Genomic DNA, 18,107 nt, shown 5'->3' with positions numbered 1-18,107 from the left:
GGTAAAATAGGGGTTTTACAGACATCTGCATGGTCTGCTGGTATATTTACTGATCTCTTGACTCTTATCTCAACCAAAATGAGCCTAGCACACAAAGGGAGAGCTGTGCCCAGGAGCGGGACAGGCCATTCAGTCCTTTAAGTCAATATTTACCTCACAAAACACAAGCAAATCCTAGAGGTGCTCATTTCACATCCAAGCGATTATCACTAATACTTGTGTTTACTTGTCATGTGCCTTGCACTGGAGACGTAATAATAATATTTGGGTTCATTTTTACTGTCAAAACTCCATTCTGATGAGCCAGGAAGGGTGAAAAATGCAGGACCTGATTTTAGCAAATGCAACAAGTTTCTGGAATTGAACATGTTTGCTAATTTGGGAACGAAATTCAAATCAACCAATCTGATCTGAGGGATTCTGTTTACAAACTATGTCAGGTTTTGGCCTAAAAACATGCTTCTAGATCATTGTTATTGGCCAGTGCTGGGGGTTATGGATTACAAGTAATGTTTGTTACAATATGTAATCAGATTACTTTTTTCGTGTAACTACACTGTTAACAATAGGTTATTTTCACATGACATCATTGAAGACACCCATTCAGATGGAGGGGCAGGAAGTGATTCATCTACATAGGAATTGCTATTAGATCATCAAAATGTGTCTGTTTTATATTGTTTATAATTGTTTAAATCTACCAAAATAAGAAATACTAAACATCTTTTATAGTCTTCCAAATGTTTTTGCTCAGAAAGGGGGGGAAAGTTCAAGAAACTGACTGAAAAACAGAAAAAAGGCGCAGTGTAATAAACATTTATTCAATAAATCCATGTGTACAAACTTTGAAAAAAAATGCCGGACCTGATTTTAGCAAATGCAACAAGTTTCTGGAATTGAACATCTGTTATTTCGGGAACGACATTCCAATCAACCAATCTGATCTGAGGGATTCTGTTTACAAACTATGCCAGGTTTTGGCTTAAAAACATGCTTCTAGATCATTGTTATTGGCCAGTGCTGGGGGTTATGGATTACAAGTAATGTTAGTTACAATATGTAATCAGATTACATTTTCATGTAACTACACTGTTAACAATAGGTTACTTTCACATGACGTCATTGATGACACCCATTCAGATGGAGGGCAGGAAGTGATTCATCTACATAGGAATCGCTATCAGATCATCAAAATGTGTCTGTTTTATATTGTTTATAATTGTTTAAATCGACCAAAATAAGAAATACTAAACATCTTTTATAGACTTCCAAAAGTTTTTGCTCAGAAAGAGGGGAAAAGTTCAAGAAACTGACTGAAAAACAGAAAAAAGGCGCAGTGTAATAAACATTTATTCAATACATCCATGTGTACAAACTATGAAAAAAATGCCGGACCTGATTTTAGCAAATGCAACAAGTTTCTGGAATTAAACATCTGTTATTTCGGGAACGACATTTGAATCAACCAATCAGATCTGAGGGATTCTGTTTACAAACTATGCCAGGTTTTGGCTTAAAAACATGCTTCTAGATCATTGTTATTGGCCAGTGCTGGGGGTTATGGATTACAAGTAATGTTAGTTACAATATGTAATCAGATTACTTTTTTCGTGTAACTACACTGTTAACAATAGGTTATTTTCACATGACGTCATTGATGACACCCATTCAGATGGAGGGCAGGAAGTGATTCATCTACATAGGAATCGCTATTAGATCATCAAAATGTGTCTGTTTTATATTGTTTATAATTGTTTAAATCTACCAAAATAAGAAATACTAAACATCTTTTATAGACTTCCAAATGTTTTTGCTCAGAAAGGGGGGAAACGTTCAAGAAACTGACTGAAAAACAGAAAAAAGGCACCGTGTAATAAACATTTATTCAATAAATCCATGTGTACAAACTATGAAAAAAAAAATGGCGGACCTGATTTTAGCAAATGCAACAAGTTTCTGGAATTAAACATCTGTTATTTCGGGAACGACATTCCAATCAACCAATCTGATCTGAGGGATTCTGTTTACAAGCTATGCCAGGTTTTGGCTTAAAAACATGCTTCTAGATCATTGTTATTGGCCAGTGCTGGGGGTTATGGATTACAAGTAATGTTAGTTACAATATGTAATCAGATTACTTTTTTCGTGTAACTACACTGTTAACAATAGGTTATTTTCACATGACGTCATTGATGACACCCATTCAGATGGAGGGGCAGGAAGTGATTCATCTACATAGGAATTGCTATCAGATCATCAAAATGTGTCTGTTTTATATTGTTTATAATTGTTTAAATCGACCAAAATAAGAAATACTAAACATCTTTTATAGACTTCCAAATGTTTTTGCTCAGAAAGGGGGGAAACGTTCAAGAAACTGACTGAAAAACAGAAAAAAGGCACCGTGTAATAAACATTTATTCAATAAATCCATGTGTACAAACTATGAAAAAAAAAATGGCGGACCTGATTTTAGCAAATGCAACAAGTTTCTGGAATTAAACATCTGTTATTTCGGGAACGACATTCCAATCAACCAATCTGATCTGAGGGATTCTGTTTACAAGCTATGCCAGGTTTTGGCTTAAAAACATGCTTCTAGATCATTGTTATTGGCCAGTGCTGGGGGTTATGGATTACAAGTAATGTTAGTTACAATATGTAATCAGATTACTTTTTTCGTGTAACTACACTGTTAACAATAGGTTATTTTCACATGACGTCATTGATGACACCCATTCAGATGGAGGGGCAGGAAGTGATTCATCTACATAGGAATCGCTATTAGATCATCAAAATGTGTCTGTTTTATATTGTTTATAATAGTTTAAATCTACCAAAATAAGAAATACTAAACATCTTTTATAGACTTCCAAAAGTTTTTGCTCAGAAAGGGGGGAAAAGTTTAAGATACTGACTGAAAAACAGAAAAAAGGCACCGTGTAATAAACATTTATTCAATACATCCATGTGTACAAACTTTTTTTTAATGCAATAATTCATTTGACAGCACCAATAAAGATTACATACAGGCCTAGCTATGTGTTTTAAACTTTCCTTCTTTCCCACTGCTGTTGCAAATCTAGCCAATAATTATTGGTCATCTGGTTATCACTATGATCCAGGGTCATAAAGATGTCTGTACAGTTGTACTGTTTGAGGCAAAATCTCTTCAAAGTGTTTGATATTCAACCCAAATCAAATGCGGCGCTGCGTGCACTGTTCGTTTGAGTCTCAAAAAAAAAAAAAAATTTCATGTGCTCCGCCGGCCGAAATCACGCACCTCAACCTCAACCATTATTCTGAAATCACCGGCCGAAATCATGTCACGCGCAACCAAAAAGTGAGCCTCCGCCAACTACGCGATGACGTCACATTAGCTGCACGCACTCAAGCGAACTAGTGGACGCATCGAGAATAAACCAGGCTTTAGCGGTCAGAGGAATGGGGTTTACCTGCACAACACTTCACTAGCTGGCCTCCATTACACTAGCAACATTTTTTTGAGTGTACTTCGATAATAGTGTGAATTGGTAAAACTATGTGTGACTTTTCTGAATATAATTATATAATAATAATAATAATAATATGAATATAAATATTTTTATAGCATGACAAAGCAATCAAAAAAGCATATTTTTCTTTCATTAAACTTTTTTTTCCCCATATTTTTCAAAACGCTCTCTCTGTTGAGCTTTTAGCAGAAATCGATCCTCTGACTTTAGAGGCCGCCTAACAAGGATAAGAAATATCTTAATAAAGAATCATAATCCTCTCTAATCCCTCATTACAGCAGGAGCTCCATTCAGAAGTCACAACAGCCGTCAGTCTCGGTCTCCGGACTCTTTTAAGCTCATTTCTCTGCGGCTTCACAGCTCTTTGTTTCTCCTCACTGTCAGCTTCTCTTCATCTGCTCATTGCTTTTGAGTCAAGATATGTTTCAGAGCGAAATATTGAGCTTTTGTGAAGTGTGCTGGGTATAAGATGATTAAAACCAAAGTGAAGACATATGTTTAATGACTGTTAACCAGTAGGGATCTGTTTAAAAGCTGGAGCCGGTGAGTGCACTGGCTTTTGTTTCAGGATGAGGAGAAAGAATTAAAAAGAAAAAGACTTCTTAAGGAAAAAGTGTTCAGTTATTAGATGTTTCTGGACTTATTTCAGTAAAGCAGATTATATGAACGCTGAAAATCAACGCTCTGGACCCTGAGGTGTTTCATGATGTACACCCCAAAAAATATTTAGGCCTACCAAAATAAAAATTCACTTATTTTATTAAGTTTGCACAAACTACTTATTTAAAATAAGCTGAATCAACACAGTTCTTGAGGTTTTTTTTTTTTTTTTGACAACTTAATTGTTTTATGTTGAATCCACTTAATTTTTTTATAAACAATTAAGTTAACTGTGTTGGGACAACATAAAGGAATTGTGTGGGACCGAGCAACAAAAAAAATGTGCTGAGCAAAAAAAAGTTTGATCTTTTTGAATGAGCAAAAGTAGTGGAGGAGTTATAAAATCCACCCAAGCAAAACCAATGCCTAACCATGTGTCTAATGAAGACTAGTCAATAAGTATCTTGCGCTTTTATCTATCCTCCTCCTACTTTTTAACCGTGCGTTCATGTAAAATAGATCTACAAAAAAAAAGACTTCAAGGAATCAACAATAAACTCTGTGAAGTCTCATTAGCTTTCTGTTTAAGGTTGTTTTTCATTCATTAATTTTCCTTCGGCTTAGTCCCTTTTTTATCAGGGGTCGCCACAGCGGAATGAACCGCCAACTTTTCCAGCATATGTTTCATGCAGTGGATGCCGCAACCCAGTATTGGGAAACACCCATACACTCTCATTCACTCACACACTCATACACCTCGGCCAATTTAGTTTATTCAGTTCACCTATAGTGCATGTCTTTGCGGAGCCCCCGGAAACCCAAGCCAACACAGGGAGAACATACAAACTCCACACAGAAACGCCTACTGGCCCAGCTGGGATTCGAACCAGCAACATTCTTGCTGTGAGTTTCCTGTGAGCTTATACAGAAAACCTCTAAGACATAAGAAGACAATGAGGCATTGAGGGAGAGAATATAATCCTGCTACTGTCAAAATGATTGATTGATGACTTCCAGGCTATGCCCCGCCTCCTTTCGGATTGGACTTCCAGTTTAATGCCTTATTCACACTAGCAGCGACTTTGTAGCTGCCTGTCGCTCTCAGTGGCAACCTACTGCAAACGCAGGTCTGTCTAGGTCTACAGCACGGAGAATACAACTGGCCTGTGAATGAGCTGAGAGAGGATCACGTGGGCTCTACTGGTTCTCCTATTGGCTACTGCTCAAAAAAGTCGCTGTTCATTTGCATAAAGTTGAAGGATTCTCAACTTTATCGCATCACTTAAGCTTAAGGCCCTGCCCCCATTTAATATAAACTTTATTCTTCCAGTAATTAGATCCTTATCAATTAAATTAACTCCTATATATTTTATAATTACGGTAATCAAAATAATGAAATTATATGTTTGGTAATTTTATTAAATTCAACTAAATAATTCCAACTGTTATTAGAATTGTTATTATATTTTAATTATTATATTATATTATAATTATTATATTATGTTATATTATATTCAGTAATTAATAATTAATAAACTATTACTATAATCATTTATATTTCTGTTTAGTCTTATAGCAGCGTTATCAGATTTCAGATTGTGTCTTAAGTATTTATGAATTCAAAAAGTCATCATCTACTCGCCCTCATGTCATGCAAACCTGTATGATTGCCTCCAGGGTCTCAGCCTTCGATGTATTTCTTTTGTTTATTGTCATCAAATTAACACCCAGTAGACGTTACATTGACAAAATCCTCTCAGAAGATGTTTCCTTTTCAGTCTGTAGCCTAAATGTTGTCCTTTCATCGGTATCATGATGATCAGTATGGCATAATTTCAGTCCACACAATGCAGCAGATGTTTGACATTTTCTCAAAATATGAAGTTGAGGTGACGGTTGCCTGTGAGGAATGTGACTAAGTGTGTTTTCAGATTTTAAGACCCGCACCGGCTTAAAATCGTTTGTTAATGCGAGTTCTGTTCAAGCATCGTTGAATCTCCAGTAACACCAAACAGAGCTTTTAGAACCTACACACTCTCAGAAATGAAGGTACAAAATCTATCACTCGGGCACCAGTTTGTCCCTAAAGACACATTTGAGTAGCCCTCCTGAATTATTAGCCCCCCTGTATGTATTTTATCCCAAATTTTGAGAAGAATTTTTTTAACACATTTCTAAACATAATAGTTTTAACAACTCATCTCTAATAACTGATTTATTTTACCTTTGCCATGATGACAGTACATAATATTTTACTAGATATTTTTCAAGACACTTCTTTACAGTTTAAAGTGACATTTAAAGGCTTAACTGGGTTAATTCAAATCATTGTATAACAGTTGTTTTTTTTATAGACAATCAAAAAATTTATAGCTTAAAGGGGCTAATAATTGACCTTAAAATGTTTTTTTAAACATCAAAAACTGCTTTTATTCTAGCCAAAACAAAACAAAAGTATTATATAAAATACTGTGAACAATTCCTTGCACTGTTAAATATAATTTGGGAAATATTTGAAAAAATAAATAAATAAAGCAGAAGGGTGAATAATTCTGACTTCTACTGTGCATGTTAATACCTAAAAAGTACAAATGTGTACCTCACAATATACCCTAAAGGTACAAAGGTGTAGCCTAAAGATACTAATGTCCACCCTTACCGTACAACAGTGTACCTTATGAACACATTTTGTACATTTATTTATGACAGTGTGACAATCACAGCTCTGGAGTTCAGAATAATACACTGTCTAATGGCTCACTGGTGGAAGAAATATTCTCCATATTAAAAAGAGTTTTTGTTCTATAACCGAAACCTCAAGTTGATATATTAGAAACGGCTTCTTGCAGCTGAACAACAGACAACTGACAATGATGACCTCAGGTACACCTCATGTGCTTTATTCAGTGTTAAATGCTAATAATGTGAGTTAGAATACCATTTTACATGACATTTATTGTCATACTACTGAAAGCAGCAGCAGATAGTTCACCTCGCGATACAATTAATTAATCTTACGGTACTGTACCAGCTGAAGTATCACGATACCAAGTAGTATTGCGATACTGTAATTCATAGCTCAAATTATTTAAAAAAAAGTCTGAAACACTATATGTTATAATAGGCCTACTTGAATTAAATTCATAATTCCCTTAAGGCCAAAGCATATTATTTGCACGTCACTTCACCTAAAATGTTTTAATGTTTTTGTTTATTTTGTAGGTAATTGACCAACAAAAAATACATTAAAATAAAGATACAAATTATACCGAATGAAATTTGTTACAAAAGAGCATTTTCCAACAAATTTAGGCTATATGAAGTGGTCAAAATAGATTCAGTGCTTCCTGTTTCTATTTTGGGTTTTTCATATATATATATATATATATATATATATATATATATATATATATATATATATATATATATATATTGTATATTTATATATATATATTTATTTATTTTATTTTTTTATTTTTTAAAATTATTTTTTCAGTCTTATCAGGTAACAATCCAAAGTAATTAAAAATTTTACTTTTACTTCCTCTCTTTTTAAGAGACTGTCGCACTTGTTGTAGCTACTAAATCATATTAACTTGAACAGAAATGAACTAATTCAGATGTGCGTTCAAACTGAAGCATTAGAAAACGTGCAATACACCAGTATTTCTGAGCCATAATATCGCAATACCACCATAGCACCGGTAAACCGTGAAAACCCTACATATCAGTGATTCAGCATCTACATTTAATAATGTTTATAAGGTTTAATAGGTATCAATTAGATTATAAACCTCACCATTTCGTTGGAGTGCAGTGAGAGCACTATTCTGTGCTTCTGAATGGCTGTATTTAAATTTATGTCGTGTTTCGTTTGGTGCAAACAACCAAATTGCTTATCACTGTATGTTGTTAGGACACTGGGTTACAATGTAACCTGCTCACCAGGGGCGTTGCTAGGGTCGAAAGGGATAAGGGGCTTAGCCCCAAAAAAGTTGCCCACCCCTCCCCCAAAAAAAGTTTTAATTCACCCGACTAATATACCTAATCTACTCTAATCTTATTAACAGGATTAAAAATGATTAATAATAAATAAAGGGTTTTTGTGACTTGTAACACCAAATAGGAAAGAAAACATTGATAAATTAACCCACTTCTCATTTACTAGCCATATCATACCTCTTGGGCCTACTATCTCCTCTCCTGATTTGCAGTTTCTGTTTGTTTTTTGAAAATGTAATTTTCTGCATGTCTTCAAATCTGAAAATATAATTTATTTTATAGTGTGAGTTGTTATCCAATGTGATACAAAGCTAAAAACATGTTTATTTGGACAGAGTGATTAACTGAGGTGTAGTGTAACTGTTCAGTTTCGCGAAAGAGTTGTATTATTACCTCATTAGCTTCAGCTCCTCAAAATAATAAATGAATTAAGTGCAGTGGTGGGATTTTTTAACCCCATGTGACAACAGAGCCACTCCCACCTGCCGGTAGAAACAGGTACTGATGAACAGCTGAAGATTTAATTACCCGACACAAACGCTGCGTTAAGTGGAATGTTCGTGATATATGTGGTAATTTTCAGTACTTAGATAACAAAATAAATTTTATACAACACATTTTTATTTAAGTGCAACATATTCCAAGTGATCAGGGGCTTTTGACAATACATCAGGAGCTTAAGCCCCCAAACGCCACTGCTGCTCACCTAATGTGTACAGTAACAATATTTCTATTATTAGTTAATTAATAACCTCATGTGGAACTCTGCGTCTCGTTTCAGAGTTTGCTGCAGTCTACCGGAGGTCTCATTTCAGTCACGAGTGAGTGCTTTGAGAGCCTTTCTAAAATAATAAAAGAAATATGCTGTTTTCCATCAAGGCAACCCGGAGTGCTGAAATATATTTGGCTAAACTGGCAATGAGCGGGTTAAATGACCAAAAGACAGACCAGAGACAGACATTCTGGCACATTATGCACATTATGAAGCAGACTATCTGACTTCAGCATTGTTTTTCAGATAAACATATTCACTTAGCATGTTTCTGAAATATCTGCGAACATATTATGGAATTTTTATGTTTTAGAAGAGTCAAAAACTCACCTACAGCACTTTTTTTAAATTAGTTTGCATGCATTCCACAACTGCAGAGAAAGTTCAATTCAATCAGTATTCGCTCAGTCATATCACAGCTTTGTGCATTTAACCAGGTGTTACCGATCTAAGGGAAAACACTCCTCCTTTCTATTCACCCGTCTCTCCTGAACCCTCAACCTTCTGTCCTCCTGTAAGTGTTTGCCTTTGGTAAAGAGAAGAGCAGGTGCAGAACAGGCCCCTTCAGGCTGTTTGTGTGTGTAAGCGTGAAGACGTAACCGCAGTCAGAGGAGTGTGTGTAGTTTAATCAGAGCTGATAGAGTCAGCAGCAGACGCCAGGCGCACGTTACAGCCACAGGCCAAACCTCACCCACTCACTGAGCACCAATCCTGTCTTCCGGAGACAATCCAGTATTGGCAGCTACACTGAAAAAAATGCTTCATTGGATTTGCTAAAAATTTTTAAGGTAAGTGGTGGAAAACAACTTATTTTGGCTGAATTGACTTTGATTGTTTCAATTCAGCCAATATAAATTGTTTGCAACCACTTACCTTAATTTTTGTAAATCAAATGAACTATTATATTTCAGTTTTACTTCTGTTCAGTCACATCTGATACATGCATTTTGGTAGAGTTTAACTTTTTGATAGCACTTTATTTTGATGGCCCATTTGAGAATTAGCAGACGGTCTGCTTAATATGTTGATATGCTCTTTCAACAGGCATTGACTATAAGACTGACTATAAGAAACTTTGCAAGTACATGTCAACTTACACTTACCCTAACCCCAACCCTAACAGTCTACTCATAATCTAATGAGAACTAGTTGGCATGTAGATGTAATGTAACTTGAGTTCAACAAACAGACCATCAAAATAAAGTGTGACCAACTTTTTGTTGCATTTCAGTAGCTAACAAATTTATATTGTAAAAATGTTCTGGAAACTGTCATTTGCATTGTTTCAGAACTGTAAAAATCAGCCCTGGCTCATTTTGAAAACCTACCCCTATATACATTTCTGGAGAGTGCCAAATACGTCTCAAGAGCTACCTTGTTTTTATTTTTAATTTTTTTTGCTGTTTTTGTTTTTGCGAATCCACCAGATGCCGCTGTGTACACTCAGATCTCAAAAATCTCTCTTAAGTGCTATTTGTGCCTGCAGTTCTCGCATGAATCCACCAGAGGCCGCTGTCGCCTGACTGACTGACCGATCAACTGACCCACCTTCCTCCTTTCCTAAACCCAACTGATAGGCTGCGTCCCAAACCGCCTACTATTCAGTAGGTACTGCATTTGAATTTAAACGTACCACTCGGCCGTTAGAAAAGTATGTGCCTATACAGTATGAATGTGAAAAGTATGAATGGAATTCGGACGTACTACATCCGCCATTTTGTCATGGTCACTTGACCTACCTGCGTTAGTTGCGTCGCCTCACTTCCATTCATGAATTCTAACACGGGGCATTATGGGATAGCGCAGCGTGCATGGGATGCGCACTTCAGAATCTCGCCGGAAGTAGTAAGTCATTCGGGTACTTCTCGCCTACTGATTTTCGAATTCTAAGAATTCTGACTTACTACTCTGCTCGCATACTGATTTTAGCGTACTATATAGTATGGAAGTATGTGGTTTCGGACGCATCCCACAGTGTTTTCAAAGGCAATGATTGACCCGCCCAACCACTTCCCTTAACCCAACCCACAGTTTTAAAAAGCAATCCAGAAAAAGAAAAGCCATTGCCTAATTTTACCACATTCTCACCCTGTTATTTACTTGTTTGTTTTATTTTTTGGTTTCTGTTTTTGTCTTACTCACTTTCTAGAACCATTCTTTACCGGACTCGAACCCTGTCATCGTGGTCAGCTTCTCTCTTCACCTTAAGTCCACTGACGTGCATGTCGGCCCACTGGTTATACTGGTAACAGCTAGAAAGCAGTCTATACGAAGGTAAGTGGTCAGCTGGTAAGCGCGAAAAGGGACGGCATCATGCCGCCCCCTAGTGTTCGCTTTAAAGATGAAATTCAGCCATACGGTCCTCTGGCTACATAATTCACGATCTCCAGAAATGTATATAGGGCTATGTTTTCAGATTGAATATGTGTTAGTTAAATTGTCCAGTTTCCTTTCGCGATTAGCTATATAAAAGAGGTATACAAATTACATCCCATTAGAGTGAGTAAATTATGATTGAATTTTCATCTAATTTCATCAAACTCAAAAATTGCTATTTGCTGTTTGTTCAAACTACGTACTGTATTCAAATTGAGCTGAAACAACGCAATGGTTGAGGTTTTTGAGGGACAAATTAATTGTTTTATGTCCAATCCACACAAATTTGTAAAAACGAATAAGTTTACTTAATTTCATTTGTTCATTTTCTTTTCGGCTTAGTCGCTTTATTAATCAGGGGTCGCCACAGCCGAATAAACCGACAATTTATCCAGCATATGTTTCACACAGCTGATGTCATTCTAGCTGCAACCCATCATTGGCAAACATTCATACACTCTCATTCCCACACATACATTACGGACAATTTAGCTTACCCAGTTCACCTGTAGCGCATATCTTTGGACTTGTGGGGGAAACCAGAGAAACTGGAGGAAACACAGGTAGAACATGCAAACTCCATACTGAAATGATAACTGACCCAGCTGAGGCTCGAACCAGAGACCTTCTTGCTTTGAGGCCCTATCCACTGCGCCACCGTGCCGCCAAACCTAATTTTATTAATGCATTTTTTACAGTACACCCACTCTTACTCAATTTCCTTTGGTCCCTTTTCCTTTAGTCCCTGATTCTACAACAGAATGAACCACCAATTACTCTGGCAAATGTTTTTATGCTGCGGATGCCATTTTAGCTGCAACCCAGCGCAGAGAGTACACTAACTCATGAACCTCAGTGCTGGGAAACCGCTATTCACACACACACACACACACACACACACACACACACACACACACACACACACACACACACACACACACACACACACACACACACACACACACACACACACACACACACACACACACACACACTCATATTCTACCAAGTAGATTTACCATGCAACATGCAATCTCCACTAAGGAATGCCCCTGGTTCCACTGAAACCAGAAACCTTCTTGCTGTGAGGTGACCACTAAGTCTAACCACAAGCTAACCAACACTTTAACCTTAAATTCAAATTTGAAATGTGATTTTCTCTAACATCTGGTGAAGATACTTGGTTATTAGTTCAGTGCTTTTTTTGTGAAGTAAACATCACTGTGGTTGAAGAAAGCAACTAACAAAGTCAGAAATATTTTCCCAATATATGACATGGATGCTTTACAGGACATAAACACAAATAAAGCTGCAGTTTCTCACTCTATAAGTTTAGCCGGACAAGCAGTTGTTTTCTAGTGTACTGCTGAAACCATCAACATGGCATTGATTGTCCTCAGGAGACCTACAGAGGAAGCCATCCATTAACATTCACATCAATCTCAATAATGTGTATTTGAAATTTGACATCTTTCCTCATGAAGACAGAGCTTTTTGAGCCAATCACATGAATCATGAACACTTTACTAATTGTAACTAAAAATAAGCCTCTGTCTCTCTTATCAATGGGTGGAGTAATGTCAAGGAAACTCAATCGCATTAGTTTACTAAAGTTAGCTAGAAGTCTCTTTGTCTCCTGGAGCAATGTCAGACATGAGCGTCAGGTTTCAGTGTTAACCTTGCTCTTTGATAAACCATTTACAACTTGTGTGTGGCCCAGATTTTGTTCTCCAAAAGCATTGATGGCTTGTCTGGGGATGAATGGGACCTGAAGTGACTTCCTCTTATTACAGAGATGTTGTTGCTTTTTCCCCAATGGGATTTACAGAGAATGGAAACTAATTCTCTCCCAGAAGACCACAGGCCACAGTTCTTTTTTGCTGAACATTTGTTAAAACCATATTTATTTCAAAGCCAAAAAGAAACTTATTCAAGTGTTTTAGTGAAACAAAAAAAAAATCTACAGTTTAGATAGTGAATCTCTTTGAGCTAATCAGTAAATGTCGGATGTTAAAAGCCGACTAACAAAAGACTGAAAGAAAACTGTAATAGAAGCTTAGGATTCATTTGACAAAGTTTACTGAATGTTACAACCTAATGTATCAGTGACTAAATCAGTAACTAAATCCAGCACTTAATCTCATGAGGAAACATAACTAAACATAACATGTAATGTCATGAAATTAATATGATTTTTTAAATGAGGCATACACCAAATCTCCATCTATAAACCCAACCATCATTTAGGGATGAGCAAATCATACTAACATGATATTAATACGAATTAGCTGCTAAATCAAAAAGTTGAGAATTGTTTTGAGATTGTGTTGACCAAATCATTCTGATTTCTTGTCTAGTATTTAAGAGTTTAACGAGATCTATCAAATGCCAGATCTACCGAAATTAAAAAAAAACTCATGAATACTAAATTCTAAAACGTAATGTTGAAGGTAAAAGTACAGTAACAACTTTGTAACCAATACAAAACCAACAGCTAACTAGGGAAACAGAGTATAAATACAAAAGGTAACAGGAAACTAAACAAGATACAAGTGAACATAATCAGTAGCCACTGAAATAAGTGTGTAACCAAGGAGAAACTAAGAGTAACATGATTGTGAACACAGAAAGGACAGCCTTAAATGTCAAAACCATTCTTATTTTAAAAACTAATAATTACTAAACTATAGAAGTTAATGTTAAAGGTAAATGTAACAACTGTGTTACCAATACAAACCCAACAACTAAATAGTGAAACAGAGTATAAATTCAGAAGGTAACAGGAAACTAAACAAGACACAGGTGAACAAAATCAGTAGCCACTGAAATAAATGAGTAACTAAGGAGACACAAATGTGAACTCAGAAATGACAGCCGTAATCATCAAAATAATTCCTAAAAAGCAAAAGATTTTTAAGTGGTAACTGTCGCTAAAGACAGACTCTATCAACAAAGTAAACTGATCTAAGCATTTACAACAGATGACTGGTCAAATTGATACCAAGAAATTAGATTTCCTCAAGTCAAGTCGAGCTTTATTGTCAATCCACTACGTCTGTGGACATACAGATTAACAAAATGTTGTGTCTCGCTGGCCAACAGGGCTGCATAAATTAATCACAAATATAAAGACAACACTGGACATAACACTGGACTATTTAAAAAAAAAAAAAAACTATGCATAACTAACGTATACTATAAGGCTAGACTATATACTACAATTCTCAAATCTCTCACCACAGCCTTTCAAAATGTATGTATCCCAGAGAATGCATTGGCTGTAATTCAAAATTTACAATGTTTATTTTGCTTACATTGTTATTTTTTAAAGTGAATAATTAATCTGTGCAAGTTAATCAATCTTTGGTAATCTTCAATCAAATTCGTATAATTTGCTTTCACCTTAGGAGTGGCAGTCCATCTGTGGACATAAACTTGAGGTCTTCCATAGCAACTGTATATTGATATCCCTAAAGTGCTTAGAAAATAACGTTTACTTTAGTATGTTGATGTACTTACAGCTAAAAAAGAATATTACGTAGGGGGGTGTGTTTTGTTTTTGCACATCATTCCCTCAAAGCAAACTTAAAGGTGCAGAAGGTGATTGTCTTCAGAAACATTTTTTGTTGTGCTGGTTGAAAGTCTCTTCACAGTCCAATAGTAATGATGACAGTAAATGATCTAAATGTGTTTATATGTATTTTTATATTCTGGGTAAAGCATAAAACTAAAAAATGTTTATCCAATTAAATAGAGTCAAACGCATGCGCTCCGAGCGAGCTGCGGGCCGCTCGTAGATGCCGAGTAAGAGCCGGAGGCGCCAAAGGACAGCCGAGCTCGGGCCGATTACTGTAAAGCCAGGCTTTACAGTATATATATAATATTAATATATACATATATATATAATATTTATAACGGACGGACCGGGAGAAATCAAAAGCTGAATTGAAACTTTTAAAAACCTAAATCAATATTGGAGTTACTTTAGCACGCTGGAGGAAGGACGACACCATGGCTGAAGTATTACTGTTAGACAGGTAATGTTCTGTTTTGAAACTATTTTATGTTAGATTGTGTTTTGTTATGAATGACTTATATGCACAGACGTGTTGTTCAGCCACTGAAATCTCCCTGTGAAAGATTGATGTGATTGTTTTCAGTTTCATAAGGTCCTTTGACAGCATCTATAATGTAGATTTATATTTAGTTTAAAAAGAAAACACCAGTAAATAGCGCTATTCCGCCTAACCTGCTTTATTGAGCTGAAGTTGCTTTTATATTCACATTGGGTCATTTTTGAACAATGATAGCCTTCCTATACTGTTTACCATGCTACTCTGAATATTCGCTCTGAAATAGCATGTAAGTGTGGCAAAGTATTTCATGTAATTCCTGCAGGGTGCTAACTAACTGGCGGATGACATGAACTAGTGGGTTATCTGTCGGCTGTTGTGATGCGGTGCGCGCGCTCGCGATTTCAGGGGGTGTGGCTTTGAATCACAGTCCCTCCCTGCCGTCCAAAGATAATATGCTAAGCGGTTAGCATTTTGGCAGATCACCTACTGCACCTTTAACAGTAAGAGAGATGGTAATATGCAGTTGCTATTGAAGCTCTCAGATTGACATCAACAGAAGGATCAGCACTCGAAACTCAGAAGCAAATAAGCAGACTTTCATTGGAGATCACCAAAATAAACAATATTTTGTAACTATTAATGAATTATTCACCTCAAAAATAACAATGTGAGCTAGTAAAATAAACATCAGAACTTTTTATTACAAACCGTTAGTTTGCTATTAACGAATGATGCACAAAAAAGAAAGCTCCTACTCAGTTGGATGTACATCAACATACTGAAATAAAAGTCTCTGCAACTTTCGGTTCACACTGACTTTATAGAAATGAAAAGATTCTTTATGGAACCCAGAAGGCTTTATTTACTGTCACTATGTTACACAAAAATCTATTTTAGAAAGAGTGCACTGAAAACCAATCTTATATTTTGTGTATTAATAAGGTGTTTGTCAAAAACTTCAAACAATTTGGATGTGTTGTCCAATTTCCTGCATTCTCACAGCTCCACCCTTGACACTATCTCTCAGTTCCAGTGTTTGCTTCCTGTGAAGGCATGGAAAATGTCTTGGTTGTAGTTTTTCTGACAGTTTCATGGTCTCCACCCTATCATAATACAGTGAAACACTTCAGAGATTTATTACTCAGTCGCCGTGTGTAAGTCAGGCTTCTGGTACACTTCTTAAAGCCGTGGATTCGCCTGGCATCTCAGCGGACATGCGGTCTGATAGTGTTTGATGACTGTCGACAGCTTCTCTCGGGCTTCAAAGAAAAACGTGATGGCTAAAGGAGTGCGACAGCTCACACCATAATCTATTTAAAGAAAGAGCCCATCCAAATCTTTTTCATCCACCCTCACAGGAATGAAGCATTTTCCAAGGCCTGCGTAATACGGTGCATTAGAAGATAAAGGCCTTCTCCGCACACAGCTGCTTCTTGCTGACAGCTTTTTGGGAAACTTTTATTCCCCTCTTCTCGTCTGCCTTACGACCTATGGAAATGTCATGTCACTCCAGTTCTTTATGACTAATTTCTCACTCGTGTATCTTCAGCCAATGTGAAACAGATAATCAGAGCAGAGCTTATTATTAACCCTCCTGTCGTGTTCACATCCTGCCCCTTACTTTAGTGTTGCTGGTCAAAATTGACCAATTTGTTTTAACTACTCTTATATTAGCACAAATTTTTATTTTACATTCTTAAGCTGTGAACAATGTCTCATAAGCCCCTTTCACACAGTGATACCGGTAAATATCCGGAAAATTTCCGGAACTACTTTACCGGTATATTCAAAAAAACGCTGTTCACACAGGCAAGGACGTTACGGAATTTTTCCGGAAAAGAGCATTCACACATCCATCGCAAAATGCCGGTAAATTCTGACATTAACCAGAAATGACCTCTAAACGGCTGCGCTTGTGTTTGTAAACATTTGACTACATTACAAACTCTTCGGATGGATCAGTATTGAGTACAACTCTAATGAAAACATAGGGAAACACTTTGATATGTGTGTGTGCTGGCGCTATGGGCGCTCACGGGCACACGCAAAGCTTGAAGGTAAACAAACAACGGATTATCATAAACATTTTATCAATAATTATTTACACAGCATTAAGAAGGAACATAGAAACATTATCTGACCAACATCTAGCAGCTAAAGGTGTCTGGAAAAAATATTCAAAGGCTTTTATTCTCATAAACCGCGTGCACGTGAATGCGTCTGACTGTTGTGATTGGCTAAAGCAGACGTTTCACGTCAGCCCGTTCTAGACGTGGACGCGCTTATTACGGCAATCTTCCTTCTGCATTCACACAGTGCAGCATTCCGGCAAATTACCGGTAATGTTGCAACTTCTCTTTCCGGAAAATAGCCAGAACGAATTTACCGGTATTTTCAAAAAGGGCCTGTTCACACATACAACCTTTCCGGAAAATTGCCGGTAATTTTCCGGAAAGGTCTGTATGTGTGAAAGGGGCTAGTGTAGAGTTTTAACATGAATTTACAAGATTAGACATAAAAAAGCTGCAATGAAGATACAAAATAGGCACTAAAAATATATTACAAAATAAACAATACACTGCAAAAAATGATTTTCTTACTTTTTTGTCTTGTTTCTAGTCCAAATATCTAAGAGTTCTTACATCAAGAAGCATTTTCTAGACAAGCAAAACATATTGTCTTGTTTTAAGAAATAATATGCCTTGATTTAAGGAAAAACTCACTTTTTGGCATATTATTTCTTAAAACAAGACAATATGTTTCGCT

General features: G+C 36.4%; 1 protein-coding gene across 2 annotated transcripts in view; it reads left to right on the top strand.

Moving 5' to 3' along the window:
- The window catches only part of notch1b (notch receptor 1b), a 185,819-nt gene that overhangs the window by 23,564 nt on the left and 144,148 nt on the right, over positions 1 to 18,107 (top strand). For both annotated transcript variants that reach the window (XM_087252914.1, XM_087252915.1), the window contains exon 4: positions 11,039 to 11,163. The gene's annotated coding sequence lies outside the window, so the exon portion shown is untranslated. The remainder of the gene's footprint in view (positions 1 to 11,038; positions 11,164 to 18,107) is intronic.

This window comes from Danio rerio, chromosome 5, assembly GCF_052040795.2.
Source record: "Danio rerio strain M-AB ecotype USA chromosome 5, GRCz13ab, whole genome shotgun sequence".
NCBI lineage: Eukaryota > Metazoa > Chordata > Actinopteri > Cypriniformes > Danionidae > Danio > Danio rerio.
Note: the sequence above shows the minus strand (reverse complement) of the source record. Positions and strands in the feature narration are given on the sequence as shown.